The sequence below is a fragment of the Hemicordylus capensis genome, chromosome 1, assembly GCF_027244095.1.
Source record: "Hemicordylus capensis ecotype Gifberg chromosome 1, rHemCap1.1.pri, whole genome shotgun sequence".
Lineage (NCBI taxonomy): Eukaryota > Metazoa > Chordata > Lepidosauria > Squamata > Cordylidae > Hemicordylus > Hemicordylus capensis.
Genome location: NC_069657.1, coordinates 425,284,390 through 425,304,161, shown reverse-complemented (window position 1 = coordinate 425,304,161; position 19,772 = coordinate 425,284,390).

Genomic DNA, 19,772 nt, shown 5'->3' with positions numbered 1-19,772 from the left:
GCAGGGTCTTTAAAAATAATCTTAACAGTCAAGCATATTGTCATGGGAGTAGATGACCTTCTCAGGTGCCTTTTAGGGATGTGTGAGCCAGCTCGATTCAAACCGCAGTTAGAATTGAACCAGCCCGCTTCAGCCAGTCTGAGTTCAAACCAGCCTGGCCCCTCGTTCTAAGAACCAGTTTGTGTACTAGCTCGGGTATACATGTAAAGGGGAATCCTTGAGGATTCCCGTTTACCAACAAAGGGGACATCCCTAGAGCCCTATGCTAAAGTCGTGGGGGTGGGGATGGGGAGAGAAAGATGCTTCCATGTCTTTAGAGGAGGCTGCGGTGGAAGTGGTGGAGAAACATTGGAGGCAGTGAGGAGGGGCTCCTCCAACCTCGCCCCCACTAGCTTCCTGAATGACAGCCTGGTTCCGAATGACAGGACTGGTGTGGGTCATTTTGAATCTGGTCTTGATTCAAACTGAACCGGCCAAACCAATTCCATGCACATCCCTAATGCCTTTCAGGTCTCTAGCATTTGGGACTTTGTAGATAAAGAGCAGCATTTTTAGATTGTACCCAGAAACAATCTGGGAGCCAGTTCTTCAAGTACTAGTGAGATGTATTCCCTATTATTAGCACCAGCTAGCAGCCTAGCTGCTTTGTACCAGCTGTAGTTTCGAAACATCCTTGAAAGATCTTGTAGGGATCTCAAAGGAGTTTCAAAGAATTTGGAAAGGATTAGCAACTTTTCTCATGGAGCAATTTCTCACATCTCTGTAACCCTTTATGCAATGCATGTCTGTGTCTGCAGGAAAGAAACATGGGGCCTGTTTTATTGGTGCTTTAGGATAAGACCCACCTGTAACAAATCCAGTGCCCAATTTACTTAAGTAATTGTAATTCCCTACCTTGTCTGCCACCACCCAAGAGAGCACATACACAAAACGCTATTGTTAAAATCAGCTAGGTCTTATCCTGGGGTGGGTGGGGGGAGAAAGATGCTATCAAGTGGAATCCAAAAGAACAATGCACTTTCCACATCAGAGATGAGAGAGTTTAATAGCCACAAATTATTGCAGGTAATTTGGCACAGATTTGTGCAAAGCCACAAAAATGCATTTAAAAACAGAAAGAAGAAAGAAGCATCCTATGACATGCAGGAGCCACTGTTCCTATTAATTAAAGTGTGATTGGTCTCAATTATAGATTGGATTCAATGATTGTCACAAAACCCAGGAGATGGAAATTATAGATACACCCAAGAGGAACTGTACATAGTGATTTTGAACAGGAAACATGCATACACACACACACACACGAATATATATATATATATATATATATATATATATATATATATATATTTATTTATTTATTTATATTTATATTTATATATGTATTTATATTATTTCTGTTTATGTATTATTCACTAACATCCAATCAAAAGTGTCACAGGTACATAGGCTGTTAGTTAAACTAAAAAGAAAAGGTTCCAGAAATTAATGTTAGATCAATGAAATGTAACACTTTTGAACATAAGATATATCAAAAGAGAAGAAAGACAGTGTGTTTGCAGAGGCATAGGCATATATTTATTAGGGATGTGCAAACTGATTCAGGTACAAATCAATTTGTATCTGAATCTAGCTGATTTGGGTGATTTGGAGACAGAACAAATCACCCCTGTGGTCCACTGGCTAGATTTGGGACCAATCAAATCATGCCAGATTCGAATCGAATCGATTCAAGATATGGATTCTATCTATTAATTTCCCCAGATTCCCAGCTTTCATTAAAAAGAGCGCTAAGCTCTAGCGATTGTAGAAGTGGAGTTATGGAGCAAAATGTGTGGTCACTATTTTTCAAGTGTTTCGATTCTTTGGTGTATAATAATTTCCCCTCAATTAATCCCTATGAGGCTCCATTACACACCTTCATTTCTTGTATTCATTTTTACTTCTTTGTACAGTGCCAGCTGTCAACTGTCATGTGCCAACTACACACCCCTCCCACCTGCAAGGCAGTGGGGTACTACTCAGTTTATGTTCTAGGATTTTTTTCAAGTGTTAGACTCTTTGGTGTCTAATAACCTTTCCTCATAATGAACCCTTATGAGGATTCATTATACACCAAAGAGTCTAAACACCTCAAAAATTCCTAAAATATAAACTGAGTACCCAGTGGGAAGGGAAAAAAAGACGGTGTGCGTCTGGAAATGGCCCTATGAGTTGAAGGATCTAGTTATGTTTTGCATGGAGAAGAGAAGACTAGGGGAGCTATGATAGTCATCTTCAAATATCTGAAAGGATGCCCAGGGCTCAAGCATCTTTGAGCCTCCTCCTACATATGCACTCCATTCCATATACATAAAGTCTCATGAATCATGAAAGAAAATTTTCTATTTTATTTCTGAAATTACATTCTACATATAATTACATGTCTCTTAACTTTTTAGTTGTTGGTCCTAGTACTGGTATTATCCAATCTCTCTCTCTCTCTCTCTCTCTCTCTCTCTCTCTCTCTCTCTCTCTCTCTCTCTCTCTCATTTTGTTTGGACTAACAGAACTGCAAGCATTTATAAACAGACCAAGTCAGTTTAAAAAAAAATCTGGCCTTGCTGTCCTTTAGCTTCTTTGTTACCTTCCTACATTTCTGATTGCCTAATTTGTATTTATAGCTATTGTCAGGTATGGTGTGTGTGTGTGTGAGAGAGAGAGAGAGATTTTCTAGGTACTAACCCTATTCCTATTTGTTTCAATTCTCTATGCAACGTGTACAACAGGAGTCAGGAGTGGGCAGAATTAAGGCTGTCAGGTACTAAATGCCTGGAGAGGCACAGCCAGTCACAAAATGGCAGCTTATACAAAAATCTTACATCGACAGAATAAGGGATTTCAGCATCAAAAGTCTTGAATTCCTTGAGTCTGCACTGTGGGAGAAGAAACTGGAGATAAATTAATGAGAGAGAAAGTAAAAGCAACACGTTTCACTTGAAGAAAGAGATTCAAAATGCACAGTCATGACCCCATTTGGCCGGACAGAGTTGTGGTACTGGCTAGAAGGGAACAGAGGGAGAAGCAAACCCAAATGCTTGGAGAGAATGCCTTCAGACAATCCTGGAACCTAGAATCCTGGAACCTAGGTTCCCTAGGAGCTGGAACCCAGAATCCTGGAATCTAGTGGCTCCTTTGCTACCTAATGCCTGCCCCTGTGTGGACCACCAGGTCCAACTCATTTGGACCTCTAAATCCCATTAGCAACTCTGTGAGATCATCCACACAATCAAAAATTGTGTTCTACTCACATTTGGGAGCTGTGTGTGCTCCCAATTTTCGGTTGTGTGGAAGCAAGGTAGGAGGAAACCCTGGGTAGAAGTGTTTGTGTGGAAGCAAGGAAGAGGAAGCAAGGAGAAGTGACACAATCACTTCTACCCAGGTTTTCCTCCTACCTTGCTTCCACAAAACCAAAAATTGGGAGCACACACAGCTCCAAAACCTGGGTAGAACACAATTTTTGATTGTGTGAATGACCTCTTCAACTTTCGCTGTCTTGGCTAAGTGTGGTTATATGGTGCTTTCTCTTGCCCGCTGCCCTCTATGCACAGGGGACTCTGAGACCTAGTTCTCAAGAAAGCACATCACATAGGGAAGCACAAATCCTTCTGCCTCTTACAATTGACTGCACAAGCACTCCCTCTCTATGTTCTACAAAATGGCCCTGGCTGACCAGCAACTCACAGTGCAGAAAGTTGCTTGTTCTGCCTCTTACTGACTCCAGCAAATCTCACAGTGATTGAAGACCCTATAGGCAGTACATAACATCCCATAAATATCTACAAGCATGACCTACAACATCCTTAGGGTCCCCCACCCCCAGAGAAATAGTGTTGCATCCTGGGCCAAGTAGGGGTGTGCACGGAACTGCAGAGCTGCGGTCCAGCACTGTGGGGTGGGTTCCTTTAAGGGCGGGGAGGGTTTACTTACCCCTCCTGCCGCTTGTCCCCCTCCAGCGCGCATATTTCTTGTAATAATTGGGGCGGCAGGATACCTCCCTGCCACCCCTTGTCCCGCTGCAATGCAAAAGTCTCCGGCAAGCCTTTTGTGCATGCGCACGTCATGCGCGAGCTTCACATCGGGAGAGCTGTTGAGAAGATAAAAGACAGGGAACTATGCATGCCACTTTGAGCTCATCCATTCATCCATCAATACCAAACTACACTTGCTACAAATATAGGAGCCATGCCTTCCTTTGCAGCCTGTCAATCTGAAAATATTCGGCCCAGGTAGATGTCTATTTGCCAGTGGGATGCTTGTCTGTCTCTTCCAACATGATCTCAATGCTCCTGTTTAACTGAAGAAGAGTGGGATGGAGTTATGGGAGAGTGGAAGTCATATTTATTTATAAAAGTTGCCCAAAGAGACATCTACGTGTGTCGAATTTTTTCAGATTGACAGGCTGCAAAAGAAGGCATGGCTCCTGTATCTGTAGCAAGTGTAGCTTGGTATGGATGGATGGATGGATGGATGGATGGATGGATGGATGGATGAGCTCAAAGGAGCTGCTGCCAGTCAGTGTAGACCAGGGCTGCTCAACTTCGGCCCTCGAGCAGATGTTGGCCTACAACTCCCATAATCCCAGGCTATTGGCCACTGTGGCTGGGGATTATGGGAGTTGTAGTCCAAAAACAGCTGGAGGGCCTAAGTTAAGCAGGCCTGGTGTAGACAATTCTGAGTTAGATGGATCAAAAGCCTGACTCAGTTTAAGGCAGCTTCCTATGTTTCTATGAGTTTTGTGAGACAAAGAAAATGGGCTGCAAGCCGGGATGTAGCGGGTGGGTGACAAAAACTTCACCATTACACAGAAACTGAGGTCACTGGAGCTGAGGATAGATTCAGCTCCCATTTTAATGTGAGTGGGATGCTTGTCTGTCTCCTCCAACATGATCTCAATGCTCTTGTTTAACTAAAGAAGAGTGGGATGGAGTTATGGGAGAGTGGAAGTCATATTTATTTATAAAAATTGGCCATTAGGATTAGAAACAGAGAGTGGGGGTGGGGGAGAGAGATCACAACAAAGAGCAAGACATTAAGTAGACACCTGGAAAGATCTGTATTAGCCTTTGATGTTTACCACACTATTATAAGGTTTGCAGATCATTTGAATCAATCATTGCATCTGCTCAGAAAACATAGTAAGATATCCAACTTAAAAACAGCTATCCTTACAATGAGAGGCTGCGGTACTTGAGACGTGAGGCATAGAAGGCCGACTGGATGTGGTTACAAATTAAACCGTAATGTAATATGGGCTTTTCCTGTCAGGTTTTCCAGTGAAAGTTGTGGTTGGCTAACGATTACCTTCCTGTATACTGCCCTGAGAATCCGTTCTGTTTTTCCACCGCACCTTGGTGAGGGACTCACAGCCATTTGAAACCTGTAATTAATGCCAGGTGCATAGGCTTCACTTTTATTTTTAAATTATGAAAAAAATAATTGCCAAGCCCACGAAAAAACAAGCATGCTCCATTTGCCATTCATTACAGCTGTCAGGCAGCAATAAATACAGAAACAAACAGCTGCAGCGGTACTATTCCCATTCTGTTGTGTAATACACTCTGTTCCTGTAACTCTGCTAAATACAGGTTGTCTCTCCAAGAAATGTGAGTAGGAATGGTGGTGGCAAGTTCATCTACACTACCAAACCTATTGTGTGTTATTAGTGCCTATAATCTGGACACAATGAAACATCTTTGCCAATCAGCAAAAACATCTCTCTCTTGCTGTCCATTGAGGGTATTTGCTGCACTGCAGATTCAAAGCGGTTTAACAGTCATCCCCACTTTCCAAGGAATCATGGGAACTGTAGTTCTGCAAGGCTGAAAGGGATCTCTCTGAGGCTTTCAGAACCTCTTACCCAACTACATCTCCAAACTTACTTTGAGGAATGCTGTGACAGATACATTTCTTGGAAATGATCAAGGCTGTTCCTGTGAACTGGCATCTTTATTATACACCACTCCCTGAACTCATCCGCAACTCCTCCCTCCAGAACAGCAGTTCTCAACCTTGGGTGTCCAGATGTGGCTGGACTACAACTTCCATCATTCCCAGCCACTATGGAATGCACTTAGAGGAGCTCAGTTCCTGTTGACTTTTAGGAAACAACTGAAGACACATCGCTTCAGCCAAGCTTTTGAGTTAGTTGGTGTTTTTATGGAGATTTTAATCTGGTTTTATGTTTTAACTGTTTGTTTTATTCCTTGTTGTTTTTTTTAATGCTGTAAGCCGCCTAGAGTCTTTGGTAGTGGGCAGTATACAAATTTATAAAATAAAATAAATAAAACATGGCCTTCAGCTAACAACATCTGGGAACTCAAGGTTGAGGACCCCTGCTCTGGAAGGAAGAACCAGAAAACTGGAATATGGCAGCATCAATAGAGTCTGCCACAAACATGTTTGCATACCTCTAATACATTGTACCTTCTTGTGGATTGTAGTTGTAAGCTGTTTTCCCCATCATTTCAAATGAGGAAAATTGTGATAGTTCTGCTAATGCAACTACTGATTCTGAACAGTCTCAGGGCTACCTTAGGAGTCTGCAGCAGCCCCGGGGTGCAATGTTATGTCTCTGTAATGCTGTACATTAGAGATGTGCAAATTGATCCAAATTTGAATTGATTGACTAGGTGATTTGAGTGATTCAAATCCAAATTGAATCACCTCTAAAAATGGTAATTGAAGACAAATTCAAATCAAAAGGACCCGATTCAATTCAAATCAATTGATTCAACAGCCGTTTTGGTGCCTTTTAAAAACCATTCAGGCACCATGATTGGTTAAAAAAAGATGCCAAAACAGGGTCGAATCAATTCAAATTTAAATTGAATTGATACAAATGTGAATCAAATCAACCCTGTTTTGAACTGATTTGATTCCAATTTGAATCTAATCATGTAGATTCAATTTGAATGGAATTGGATCACAAAATTCAATTTGTGCACATCCCTACTGTACATCATGTGAGCCATCTATATATATAATTCTCTAAGGCATACCCATGGCTAATCCCGTGCGTGGCAGCTCTTGCGAGAGTTCGCGAGCAGAAGCACTGTGGTGATTGGGCAGTGAAGATTCCATATGCAGATAGGGGGGAGGAGCCTGTGAGAGCAGAAGCAGTATGATGATTGGACAGTGGGGCTTCCATATGCAGATAGGGAGGAGGACCCTGTGATGGTTAAGGCCAGTTGGACTACAACTGTTACTGGTTGGAAGATATTCCTGATTGTAGAGGAGAGGAATATATATATATATATATATATATATATATATATATATATATGAGCAGGAGTTTGTGAAGAGAGGGGTCGTGAGGGAGGAAAGAGCCCCTTCAGAAGGAGGCTGCCATTATGTGAATTAGAAGAGGAAACAAGATGAACAAGATCTATTAACTCAGGAAGGCAGAGAGAAAGAGAGAGGGAGAGAGGGAGAGGAGGGAGGGGGAAAAGAAAGACAGAGGGGGAAAGTGAGTGGAGGAGAGAGAAAGAGAAAAAGAAGGGAGGGGAAGATAGAAAGAAGGAAGGCTGAGGGTCAGGCCCGAGCTTGTCAGCAGCCTGAGGAGAACGAATGACCATGGTGGCACCTATTGACAGCAAGGAAGGGCCCAGTCAATCACTGCTGCTGTTTGGGGTTACCGAGCAGAGCACTTCCTTTTGTAAAGAAGCACTTCCTTTTGTATGCCCTGAATCTCCCAGCATTTAGGTTCAACCTTGGGTACTAATATTATGAGAGAGAGAAACATATTTTTATTGAAAACTAACAGTATTCATCTTTGCTGTCTGTTTCTTTTTCTCTTTTCTTTTCCTCCTCTTTTTTAAAAAAAGAAACAAGCTACTCCCGTATTAAACTCCATAGGCCCAACTGCACAAAAACAGTTTCCAATGCACAATAGATTTTTTTAACCACATGTGTCCAGTTGCACGCTAGAATAAATCTTGCAAGAAAGCATCTGAACTTTTGAAGGACTTTTAAATGTTCCAGTGGTTTAAGGATAAAAATTCAAAATATAAACTAATTTATAAAGGAAGGTTTGTTCTGATGCCACTTTTTCATTTGCTGTATGGTTCAGCTGGTGACTTTTCTGGTTGCTTTGAAGGATTGTCTTTAGTTAGAATTGTTTTTAAATCTCACAGTGGTCCCCCCCCCATGGTTTTTCTCTGGCTTTAAAAAAGAAAGAAATTTCCTTTCTTGTGAATATGATGATCTGTTTCATTAAACATCTGGATTTGCATTTGATATTGTCCCCTTCCACCCCCCCACTGCCACATCTTCTACAGCCATCTTTCGAAAAGACTACAAGTTTCATTATGAATGATGCCTGGCTGGCAATAGCAAACTAAATGATCTCAACTCCATTTTAGGGATGTCCACAAATCAAAAATCTTGATTCGACTTGAGAATAAATGTGCTGTTTTGATTTGAACACGAATCGAATCAGCCTGAAACAGGCCGATTCTATTTGGACTTGATTTGATTAGAATTGAATCCAAATATATTCAATTTGGATGGGGAGAGGGAGGAGAAGTTGTTGCACAAAAAACACTGGTGTTCTAGTGAAAAAACACTGGGCTATCACTTTAAATGGCCTCCCCATGCAAAATTGTGGCTGGGGAGATGGGAGTTGTTGTTCAGCAACAACTGGAGGGCCAAGTTTGCCCACTCCTGCCTTTGGGAATGGGTCCATAGCTTAGTAGAAGAGCATCTGCATGCTTGTGTGCAGAAGGTCCCAGTTTCACTGCCTGGCATCTCCAGGTACGGCTGGGAGCACTCTGGCCTGAAACTTTTGAGAGTCACTGCCAGCCTGTGTAGACACAGTACTGATGGTTTGACTCTGTATAAGGCTGTCCCCTATGCTAAATATACTCTTGGAGTCCTGGAGAAACAGGATCTGGGAACTCACCAAACGCAAAAGTCACAGATTAAACAATCTTGCTTTGCATCATCCATGCACACCCCAGCAGATGGACCAGCCAACCTCTTCAGTAGCTGTAGCTTGAGTTTATTTCCAGCACAAAGCTTGAAATAGGGTCTGGAGTCCATCTGCATGCCTTATGCTGAAATTCCTTGTCCAAAGTATCTACAGAAGTGTAGACAGAGCAGCCCCTCCTTCCGCCTCGGCTCAATGGCCTCCCTCAGCACTGACCTAATTGGAGCCAACAGAGACTTCAGCAATCATGACTTCATTGTACAACTCTTGATTCTTTCTCATTCCTGCAGGTACTGGAGCCACTTGAGGGCTTTGATGGCATGGGGAGCTTTGTGTGGGCTCTCAGCAAGGGGTGAGTTTTATTCGTAAAGGAAATTAGGCTTCATGTTGCATAGCAAAGCAAGGGAGAGAAGATCAAAAGCAAAGACTCTGCAGTTTGCAACACATCTTTCTTTTCTTTTTTGCCTTCCCCCCCACATGGACAGGAGTGCTTTTGCACACCACACAGCAAGGATCCAGAACAGGCAGGAGGCTGTGTATTAAAAAAGAGTTGGGGGGGGGAGCAAAGAGAAATACCAAAGCCAAGTCACAGTAAATGGGTGCTACTGCGTATAATTCATTCCCCTTCTGGCATAAGCCTACGAAGAGAAAGATGTGTTTCCTTCCATCTTTTGATTATGCTGTGAAAAGACTCTCAGTGACCCAAGGGGGGGGGGTGTCATACAAATAATTGATACACAGAGCAGAAAGGAAGAATAGAAGGTTACAATATTGCCAATTACTCCTTCTCCATAGGTATATTGATTCACGTTACTGATTTTCTCATCCCTAAGTTATTATGTGTACATATAGGTAAACAGTTCCTTGTATTCTGTCTCTTTGTCACACCCAAATGCGACCAAGAAACTCAATCCAAGGCAGAGCTATGCAGATAGAGACTGGCTTTCTGCTTTTCATTCATTTCTGTTGAGTCATATCGGGACAAAGGTCCTTGGGCCATGGAGGGAAATGGGGCCATCGGCCGGGTGAAAACTCTCTCTTTGCTCTCCTGCTCCCATCTCCATGACTCACTAGCATGTAGTTCACTTCCCATTCCAGGACTCAGCTTGACAAGCTGATAAATCCTCTATCGAAAGTGGGGGCAGAGGGGAGAAGTGACAAACAGCATCCTCCTCTCCTTCTGACTGGCTGCTTACATGCTCAGGTTCAGCCCACCACCCCTCCCTCAGCCTGACTGACAGACTCAGCAGCCAGGGAAATGCTATTGTTGAGTATCGGCTGGCTGCTGAGCTTGTCAATCAGGCTGAAGGACAAGAGGGTTGAGTCTGAGCACCTAGCTAGTCAGCCAGTCAGGAGGAGAGGAGGAGGGAGGGGAGGAGGGAGCGGGGAGCCTGGATAGGGATGTGGTGCTGAGCCTGTTAGACACACTGAGGAAGGGGTGGGCCAGATCTCAGCACTAGCCAACCAATCAAAAGGAGAAGAGGTAAGATAGGTGGGGCCAGGCCAGGAGTATGCTGTGGAGCCCTGGCCATGGGGCTCAAGAATGGGAGGGATACATGGGATGAGGTTAGATTTACATAAGCTTGTATTTCCTTGCCACCAACATTGGCAAAATTTACTTGGTTGTGGTGGGGTGGGGATCACGATACTTGAGTGCGACATATTAAAGACACAGGGGTGGGATGGGAGAAGGAGAGGAAGGTGAGGGGTTCATCTTCGCTTATCCCAGGGCTGACTCCAACCTTGCTACACTCTTGTTGAGTCCTATCCACCAAACAAAACAACCAGCCTGAAATCTGACTGCAGTTGCTGGGTGGCAGAACGGAAGAGAATTATTGTGAAAATTAACCTTCATTTTCAGTTCTATGAAGTCCATTTTGTCAGTTTGAATGCAATATGGACACATGACACTGTCTGAGCCCTTCACTGTAGGTGCAGATCAAGTAAGTATATCACTACAATTTGTTTTTTAAAAGGGTTGTAGTGGCCCACAACTGGATTGGCCAAAAGCACACACGCCACCACCAATTCCAAATAAATGTTTATGTGAATTGGCTTGTAGGGGTGTGTCCGAACCGGTCTGGAAGCCATTGTAAAGGCCTCCGGACTTTCCAGACCGGTTCGGATCTGGCTGGTCCGGGTCCGGGTGGGGGGGTTCCTTTAAGGGCAGGGAGGGTTTACTTACCCCCCCGCCACTTGCCCCCGTCCAGCGCGCGTATTTAATGTAATAATTGGGGCAGCAGGATACTTCCCTGCTGCCCCTTGTCCCTCTGCAATGCCGCCAGCTTTGACTCACAGTTTTGAAAATAAATTACTGCTGCCCAGTGCCAATAATGAAGCTGAAGAAGAAGCCGGCCTCCACTTCGGCGCCTCTCCGCCCGGCGGCTCCCCCAGGAGCCGCCGCCGCCTCCCAGCAGCCACTGAGAGTGGCTCTGCCATGGAGGACGCGCCGCGGCGCCGCGGCAACCCTCACTTCCGGCTACCATGCGACTTTCCCCCACATACAGAGTGGCTGCATTCTGCCACTCTGTATGCGGGGGAAGTCGCATGGAAGCCGGAAGTGATGCAACCATCACTTCCGGCTTCCATGCGACTTCCCCCGCATACAGAGTGGCAGAATGCAGCCACTCTGTATGTGGGGGAAAGTCGCATGGTAGCCGGAAGTGAGGGTTGCCGCGGCGCCGCGGCGCGTCCTCCATGGCAGAGCCGCTCTCAGTGGCTGCTGGGAGGCAGCGGCGGCTCCTGGGGGAGCCGCCGGGCGGAGAGGCGCCGAAGTGGAGGCCGGCTTCTTCTTCAGCTTCATTATTGGCACTGGGCAGCAGTAATTTATTTTCAAAACTGTGAGTCAAAGCTGGCGGCATTGCAGAGGGACAAGGGGCAGCAGGGAAGTATCCTGCTGCCCCAATTATTACATTAAATACGCGCGCTGGACGGGGGCAAGTGGCGGGGGGGGTAAGTAAACCCTCCCCGCCCTTAAAGGAACCCTCCCCGCCCTTAAAGGAACCCACCCCACAGTGCCGGACCGCAGCTCTGCGGTTCCGTGCACACCCCTATTGGCTTGTTGAGGTTCTCTTGCAATGCAATCTTACATAGGAACATAGGAAGCTACCATATACTGAGTCAGACCATTGGTCCATCTAGTTCAGTATTGTCTACACAGACTGGCAGTGGCTTCTCTAAGGTTGCGGGCAGGGGCGTAGCAAGGTTGGAGTGGGCCCAGAGACAAGATTTTAAAATGCCCCCCCCCCCCCAAAGTCCAGGGCCTCCGCACACCCCAGGCCCCCAAGGATTTAAGTCTGATATTCCAAAATAAGTATGCTGCCTGCAAATACATTTCACTGAATACACTCACACACATCACAATATATAGTGATATACATTGAGTACTATACATTTGTATTACTTTTAATGCCTAGAACACACTAGAAAGATGAATTATTAAAATGGGCCCCTCGCTGCAGATTAGCAAAGGAGACTTTCAACCATGCAGGGTGAACCTATGTTTGTTTTCCCAGAATTCTGAACAAATTCAGTCAAGTTTGATTGCAGGAGGTTTTTCACAGGAGGCTTTTAAAGCCCTTTTAAGACACATCTCCTCTGGAATGGAGGTGCTGCATTCACATGTTGGCCAGATTTACCCTGAAGTCCCTGCAAGTTATTGGGGAGCAGTTCACACACAAGAAAAATAAAATAAAAGCACCACACATGCATCACAGTTCTCACTCAGACCTTCTGGGTTGCAAAACAACTTGAACATAAGTGCATTTATAAATGAATGAATGAATGAATGAATAAAATTAATAAAATACTGTTCCAGAAGTTTTTGCAATTTTCTGCCATGAAACAAGCCACTTATAGGACTTTTTAGATAGTTTTTTTTAAGTCAGCAAATTTTCCAAGCTGTTTCAAAATAAATATTCAGAGACTTCTCGGTCCCTCCTCCCCCACCCCCATATCCAAGCCCTATGGCAAGCAGATCCCTATATATGGGGGGGGGGGGGCGGGAAAGGTAACCACAAAAAGGAGTTCACACTCTACCTGGCAAATGCTGGTCTGGGTTAAGCAGGGCAGCAAGGGGTCTTCTGCTGCAGAGAACACTCTAGCTGCCTCCTCCTTCCTGGCTTGCTTGGGCCCTACTCCAGTTCAGGCTTCACTGCGGCCTACACGGAGGCCTCCCTGGAAGCCCCGCCCACCCGCCGATCAGCTGAGAGGCGGGAGAAAAGGAGCTCTTTGCAGCTTTCCTGCTGCTTCGATTGCGGCCAGCAGAACAAGCAGGAGAGACGGCGAAGAGGGCAAGTGGCTGAGAGGCTATGGGGCTGGGCAGGGGGCAATGGGGAGTCACATGAGGTGCCCCTGGGGTGCCCCCCCAGGCAGTGGGGCCCCCAGACAACTGTCTCCCCTTGCCCTATCATTGTTACGCGCCTGGTTGCGGGAAGAATCTCTCTCAGCCCTATCTTGGAGATGCCAGAGAGGGAATTTGGAATCTAGATGCTCTTCCCAGAGCAGCTCCATCCCCTAAGGGGGATATCTTACAGTGCTCACACATCTAGTCTTACATTCATATGCAGCCAGGGCAGACCCTGCTTAGCTAAGGGGACAAGTCATGCTTGCTACCACAAGACCAGCTCTCCTCTTATTCATCCTGAATAATGTGCGTACGCATAATTCCAATGGCAGTCAACAAACTTTCAGCTCCTCACTTAAACAACTACTCTAGTGTATGTGATAGCATCGTTTGTGTATCATAGTTTGTGGCATTGTATAGATCAGGGCTGCTCAACTTTGGCCCTCCACCCCTGCTAACTGAGCAAAGAGAAAAACAAAACAAACAAGAAATATTTACCGTATTTTTCGGACCACAGGACGCACTTTCCCCCCAAAAAGTGGGGGGGAAATGAGGGTGCGTCTTATAGCAATAGCAATAGCACTTACATTTATATACCGCTCTATAGCCAGAGCTCTCTAAGCGGTTTACAATGATTTAGCATATTGCCCCCAACATTTCTGGGTACTCATTTTACCGACCTTGGAAGGATGGAAGGCTGAGTCAACCTTGAGCCCCTGGTCAGCATCGAACTTGTAACCTTCTGGTTACAGGGCAGCAGTTTTACCACTGCACCACCAGGGGCTCCAAATGCTGTCCAGTGGGGGTATGCACCAGCTGCCCCCGCCACCCCCCCACCTGATTAGGGGCCAAATTGGCCCAAACTATTGCCGCCGCGGCCACCACTGCTGACCGCCCGCCCGCCCTCCCAGCCGCCCCCGCCGCCCCCCCACCTGATTAGGGACCAAATCGGCCCAAACTATTGCCGCTGTGGCCGCCACCGCTGCCCGCCCGCCCTCCCAGCTGCCCAAGTCCTAACCTTGTAGGCCGATCAGGGACCCATAAATGGAGAAGGAGCTCACAAACAGAGCTCCTCTCTCTGCAAAGCCTCAGCCCGAACTGGCGCTTTGGGCGCAAAGGACGCCTGGGAGCCAGGCGTCCTTTGCGCCCAAAGCGCCAGTTCGGGCCGAGGCTTTGCAGAGAGAGGAGCTCTGTTTGCGAGCTCCTCTCTCCTTCTCCATTTATGGGTCCCTGATCGGCCTACAAGGTTAGGACTCGGGCAGCTGGGAGGGCGGGCGGGGGCTATAGTTTGGGCCGATTTGGCCCCTAAACAGGTGGGGGGGCGGCTGGGAGGGTGGGGGGGCGGGCGGCAGCCGCGGCGGCAGTAGCTTGGGCTGATTCGGCCCCTAATACTGGGTGTGTCCTATGGTCAGGTGCGTCTTATGGTCCGAAAAATACGGTATCTGCTGCTTTTCAAAAACTGTTCCCAAAGTGGTTTACATAGAACAAAACAATAATAAATTAATAAAATGGATCCCTGTCCCCAAAGGGCTCACAGCCTAAAAAGAAATGTAAGGTAGACACCAGCAGCAGCAACTGGAGGGAGGCTGTGCTGGGGATGGATAGGGCCAGATGCCATCCCCCTGCTAAATAACAGAGAATCGCAACTTTAAAAAGTGCCTCTTTGCTCAGTTAGCAGGAGGACAGGGATCCATCTTTTTTGATGGTGATTCTCTTATATTTAGCAAGGGGAGAGCAACTGGTCCTAGCAAACCCCAGCACAGCACCCCTCCAGTGGCTGTTGCTGGTGTCTACCATGTTTTTGTTTTTAAGACTTTGAGCCCTTTGGGGACAGTGAACCATTCTATTTATGTTTATTTTTCTGTGTAAACTGCGTTGACAACTTTGGTTGAAAAGTGGTATGTAAATATTTGTAGTAGTAGTAGTAATACAATTCCCATCACCCCTGGCTTTCGGCCATTGTGGCTGGGGATCATGGGAGTTGTAATCCAACAACAGCTATAGAGGGCGAAAGCTGAGCAGTCCTGGTCTATACACTGCCACAAACTATGATATAAACACACTGTATGATATAAATGCACAAACTATGATCTAAACTATGATATTACATAAATGCACCTGCCATCATTGACCAGTGTATTTATTGTTTACAGTGTGTAAACAATGTATTTAACAGTGTCGTTATTGTTTACAGTGTACAGATTGTTTACTGGCATACCAAATTTTAAAATTTGGCCATTGGGCAAAGTGGATCCACATTTGGCAAGTGGATCCATGGTCACAACTGTCATATTGTGATTGTGAGCCCTTTGGGGACAGGGATCCATCTTATTTATTTACTATTTCTCTGTGTAAACCGCCCTGAGCCATTTTTGGAAGGGCAGTATAGAAATTAAATAAATAAATAGATAAATAAATAAATAAATAAAATTTATATGCCGCCTGATATGTGCATCTCTAGGCAGTGTACACAATTGAAAACAACAAATATAAACCCGAGTAAAAACAGTTAAAACAATTTCACGGAATAAAAAGTTAAAGCAGTCTCATCAGATAAAAACAATTAATCAGTTTACAATTAATTTCAATTAAAAGCTTGAGAAAACAGGTGGTTCTTGAGGGTCTCCCTAAAAGCAAACAGAGAAGGAGTTGCTCTTATTTTGACAGGGAGCATATTCCGGAGCCCTTGGACAACCTTACACTTGATTGATGTCCTCCACCTCTTGTCCATTCCCCACCTCCCTCCTGCCCCCAGAACTATGAGAGACTCAGGGCCTCTTGAATTGGCATTGTGACAGAAACTTTTTCCTGCGTCAAATGTGAATACCAACCGAGTTGATCCTGCAGCTGTCCACCAACCCCCTGTCCTTTGAATGTTTACTCCCTTTTCTGTGGGCAAGGCTGTTGATTTTCCACCTTATTTCTGAGGTGTCAGTTTGTTTGCTGGTGCTTTATTAATGTCTCACATGATTTCTCTCTCTTGGCAAACTGGTGACAAAGCTCGGTTTCGAACATGCCTTTGGAGTCATAAACACATTCAAACAGCCATGAAAATCAGTTAAGCTTGAACCTATTGAATTTTAAAACAGGCTGTTGGTCAATAGCCTTTAGATATGTAATGAATAGTTGTACTTTGGATGCTGTCAGGTGGTGTTTTCCTTTGGAACTGATAAATTGCACCCTTTTGTATTAGCAGGCTGAGGTTCCAAGCAAGACAGGCCTGTGTGGATATTTGCTTTGCCTACAACAATGCTTTGCACTTGGGGGCGAAGGCCGGTGAAGGGCCTAAGGGGGGGAAAAGGAAACCTTAAAGGTCATTTTCACATCTTTTACAATAGTTTTAAGACTGGAGCTGTCACAGTTGTGAGGATTAGGAAAGAAAGGGAATCGATCTGAAATGATATTCCGTATATCCAGGTAGGGAAGAAAGAGGATCCTTTCTTCAGTTTTCACTGCCCCTGATCCCACGCTGTCATGAATGACTCCATGCATTTTCTTGCTGCCCCCTAGACCTAGTACTCCCTCTAAGATGGTAGTGTCACCTCTCTGTTTTTAGAGAGGGGCTGTAGCTCAGTGGTGTAGCACACATTCAGAAGATCCCAGGTTCAATCCGTGGCATCTCCAGGTAAGGCAGGGAATGATCCCTGTCTGAAATCCTGGAAAGAGCTGCTGCCCGTCAGATCTAGCAGTCCTGAGCTAGATGAACCAATGGGCTGACTCAGTATAAAGAAGGCTGCTATGCTTATCATAAGAACATAAGAACAGCCCTGCTGGATCAGGCCCAAGGCCCATCTAGTCCAGCATCCTGTTTCGCACCATCAGATGCCGCTGGAAGCCACAGGCAGGAGCTGAGGGCGTGCCCTTTCTCCTGCTGTTACTCCCCCATAACTGGTACTCAGAGGCATCCTGCCTTTGAGGCTGGAGGTGGCCTGTAGCCCTCCGACTAGTAGCCATTGATATACCTCTCCTCCATGAAGTTATCCAAACCCCTCTTAAAGCCATCTAGGTTGTTGGCTGTCACCACACCCTGTGGCAGAGAGTTCCACAAGTGGATCACGCATTCTGTGAAACAATACTTCCGTTTGTTGGTCCTAGACCTCCTGGCAATCAATCCTTCCCATCAATACTTCCCAGTCCTTAGGGAATCATCCTTCCCATTAGCCAACTTTGACACAAAACCTGCACATTCGCCTCTTAGTCTTCAAAGGAGTTCCTTTCTTAGATGAAAACATTTTTTTTAATCGATTAAAACACATCTTTTTAAAGAGGCTTTTTAATGTTTTATCTGCTGCTGATGTATGGTAGGTTCTTTAGTTTCTATAGCCCACAGTTTTTAGCTTTTTATTAATGATTTTCAATTAGAAACTTTTTTTAAAAAAATTGTAATTTTAAATGTGGTTTTGGCCTGGTCCTTTAACATGTTTAACTTTATTAATCTTTTCTTTTACATTGTATCTATTTTATTAATGCTGTGAGCCGCCTTAAGCAGCAGTGTCCTGGAGGGGGCGGGGCACAAATATTTCTAAACAAACAAACAGTCTAACAACATCTAACAGTATTTGCCCACAGCTATCCTTTGTTATCTCAGGTTTTTGCTTCCCTTCCTTTTCCCTTCCTTCCTCTTGTTCTTCTCTATAATGTTGACGTTATAATGACATATTTTGCAGGTTCATGGAACTGCTGGCACCGCAGTGAGCTGGTAATTTCTCTGTAAAATGTAAGGATGCAAAAAGACACATTTCTGGCATTCATGATGCGTTCCCAGCAGGCATGATGTCTGAATCTGACCTAGTCCATTCCCAAACATTCTCTACTCAGCTTCCAGATCTTGAAAGAAAGAAGACAAGGATTGTAGAATAGAACAATATCGGACCTCTGAAAAGTATACAGTGTACTGTGCTTGATTGGCCAGCAAACTCGCCTGACCTGACCCCATAGAGAATCTATGGGGCATTGCCAAGAGAAGGATGAGAGACATGAGACCAAACAATGCAGAAGAGCTGAAGGCCGCTGATGAAGCATCCTGGTCTTCCATAACACCTCATCAGTGCCACAGGCTGATAGCATCCATGCCACACCGCATTGAGGCAGTAATTGCTGCAAAAGGGGCCCAAACCAAGTACTGAATACATATGCATGCTTATACTTTTCAGAGGTCCGATATTGTTCTATTCTACAATCCTTGTCTTCTTGGTTCCATGTAATATTCTAATTTTCTGGGATTGTGGATTTGGGGTTTTCATGAGCTGTACGCCATGATTATCACAATTATAACAAATTAAGGCTTGACTTATCTCGCTTTGCATGTAATGCGTCTGTCTCATATATCAGTTTCACCTTTTAATTTGCATTACTGAAATTAATGGACTTTTGCACGATATTCTAATTTTCTGAGTTTCACCTGGATACGTCAATTGAAAATAACATATTGAATAATTATACTTGAACAACTGTACCTGCATACACTGTACACAGATTGTAGGTGCATTGAGCATAATATGTGAATAGGGCTCCAGAACCAGTAGCTTTTAGGGGTGTGAACAAAACCGGCTGGCCTGGTTTGGTCCATCGACCCTTCAACACGCCCCCCCGGTTTGGTTCGGGTTTGGGGGGTTCACAGACCGAAAATTGTTTCAATTTTTTTAACCTTCTGCTACTCATGGGGGAGTTCCTGGAGGCAGTGAGGGGATTCGCAGAGGTTGCCCCTCCCCCCCAGCCTTCTAAATCATCCCCTCGCCCCGTCTGGGCCACACAGAGGCCATGTGTGCAGGCACCCAGTCCCCAACATGGCCACCAGGCCACCAAGTGAAGGCTGAAAACCCACCAAAGAGTGCCCGAATGGGGTGAGGGGATGATTTAGAAGGCCAGCGCGGGGAGGGGGAACCTCTGCAGACCCCCCCTGCCACCTCCAGAAACTTCCCCGAGGGGAGTAGAAGGTAAAAAATAAAAAAAATTTGGTCCGCGAACCCCTGAACTTCAGGGGAGGTTTGGTCTGGTTCCGAACCAAACCTGGGGGGGGGTGTTGGTTCGACCCTTGAACCATCGAACCCCCAAACCAAAACCACGAACCATGAACCCCTGAACCTATTTGCACATCCCTAGTAGCTTTAGAGGCAGAGAATGGAGGGATGGAGAGACAGGAAATGGAACACAGAATCTGGGAGAAAACCATATATAGAGGCTAGGGAGAGGAGGTTCCCTGACATGCTTGCCAGAATAGGGGAAGGATATGCATTCACAATGAGCACACGTCTATCACATGTGCTAGGGCTGGCATACTAAATATTCTCCAAACTGGCTCAGTGATACTGAAATACAGAACTTTACCATGGAAAAACCCTACAGCCAGGAACAAAATTAGGGGCTGGCTCATGGGGCACAGGCTCCCAATGAATTGCTCAGAGTCTCAAATCTCATCTATCCCCCTCCCTCCTCCAAGACCTCTTCAAGAAAGGAAGT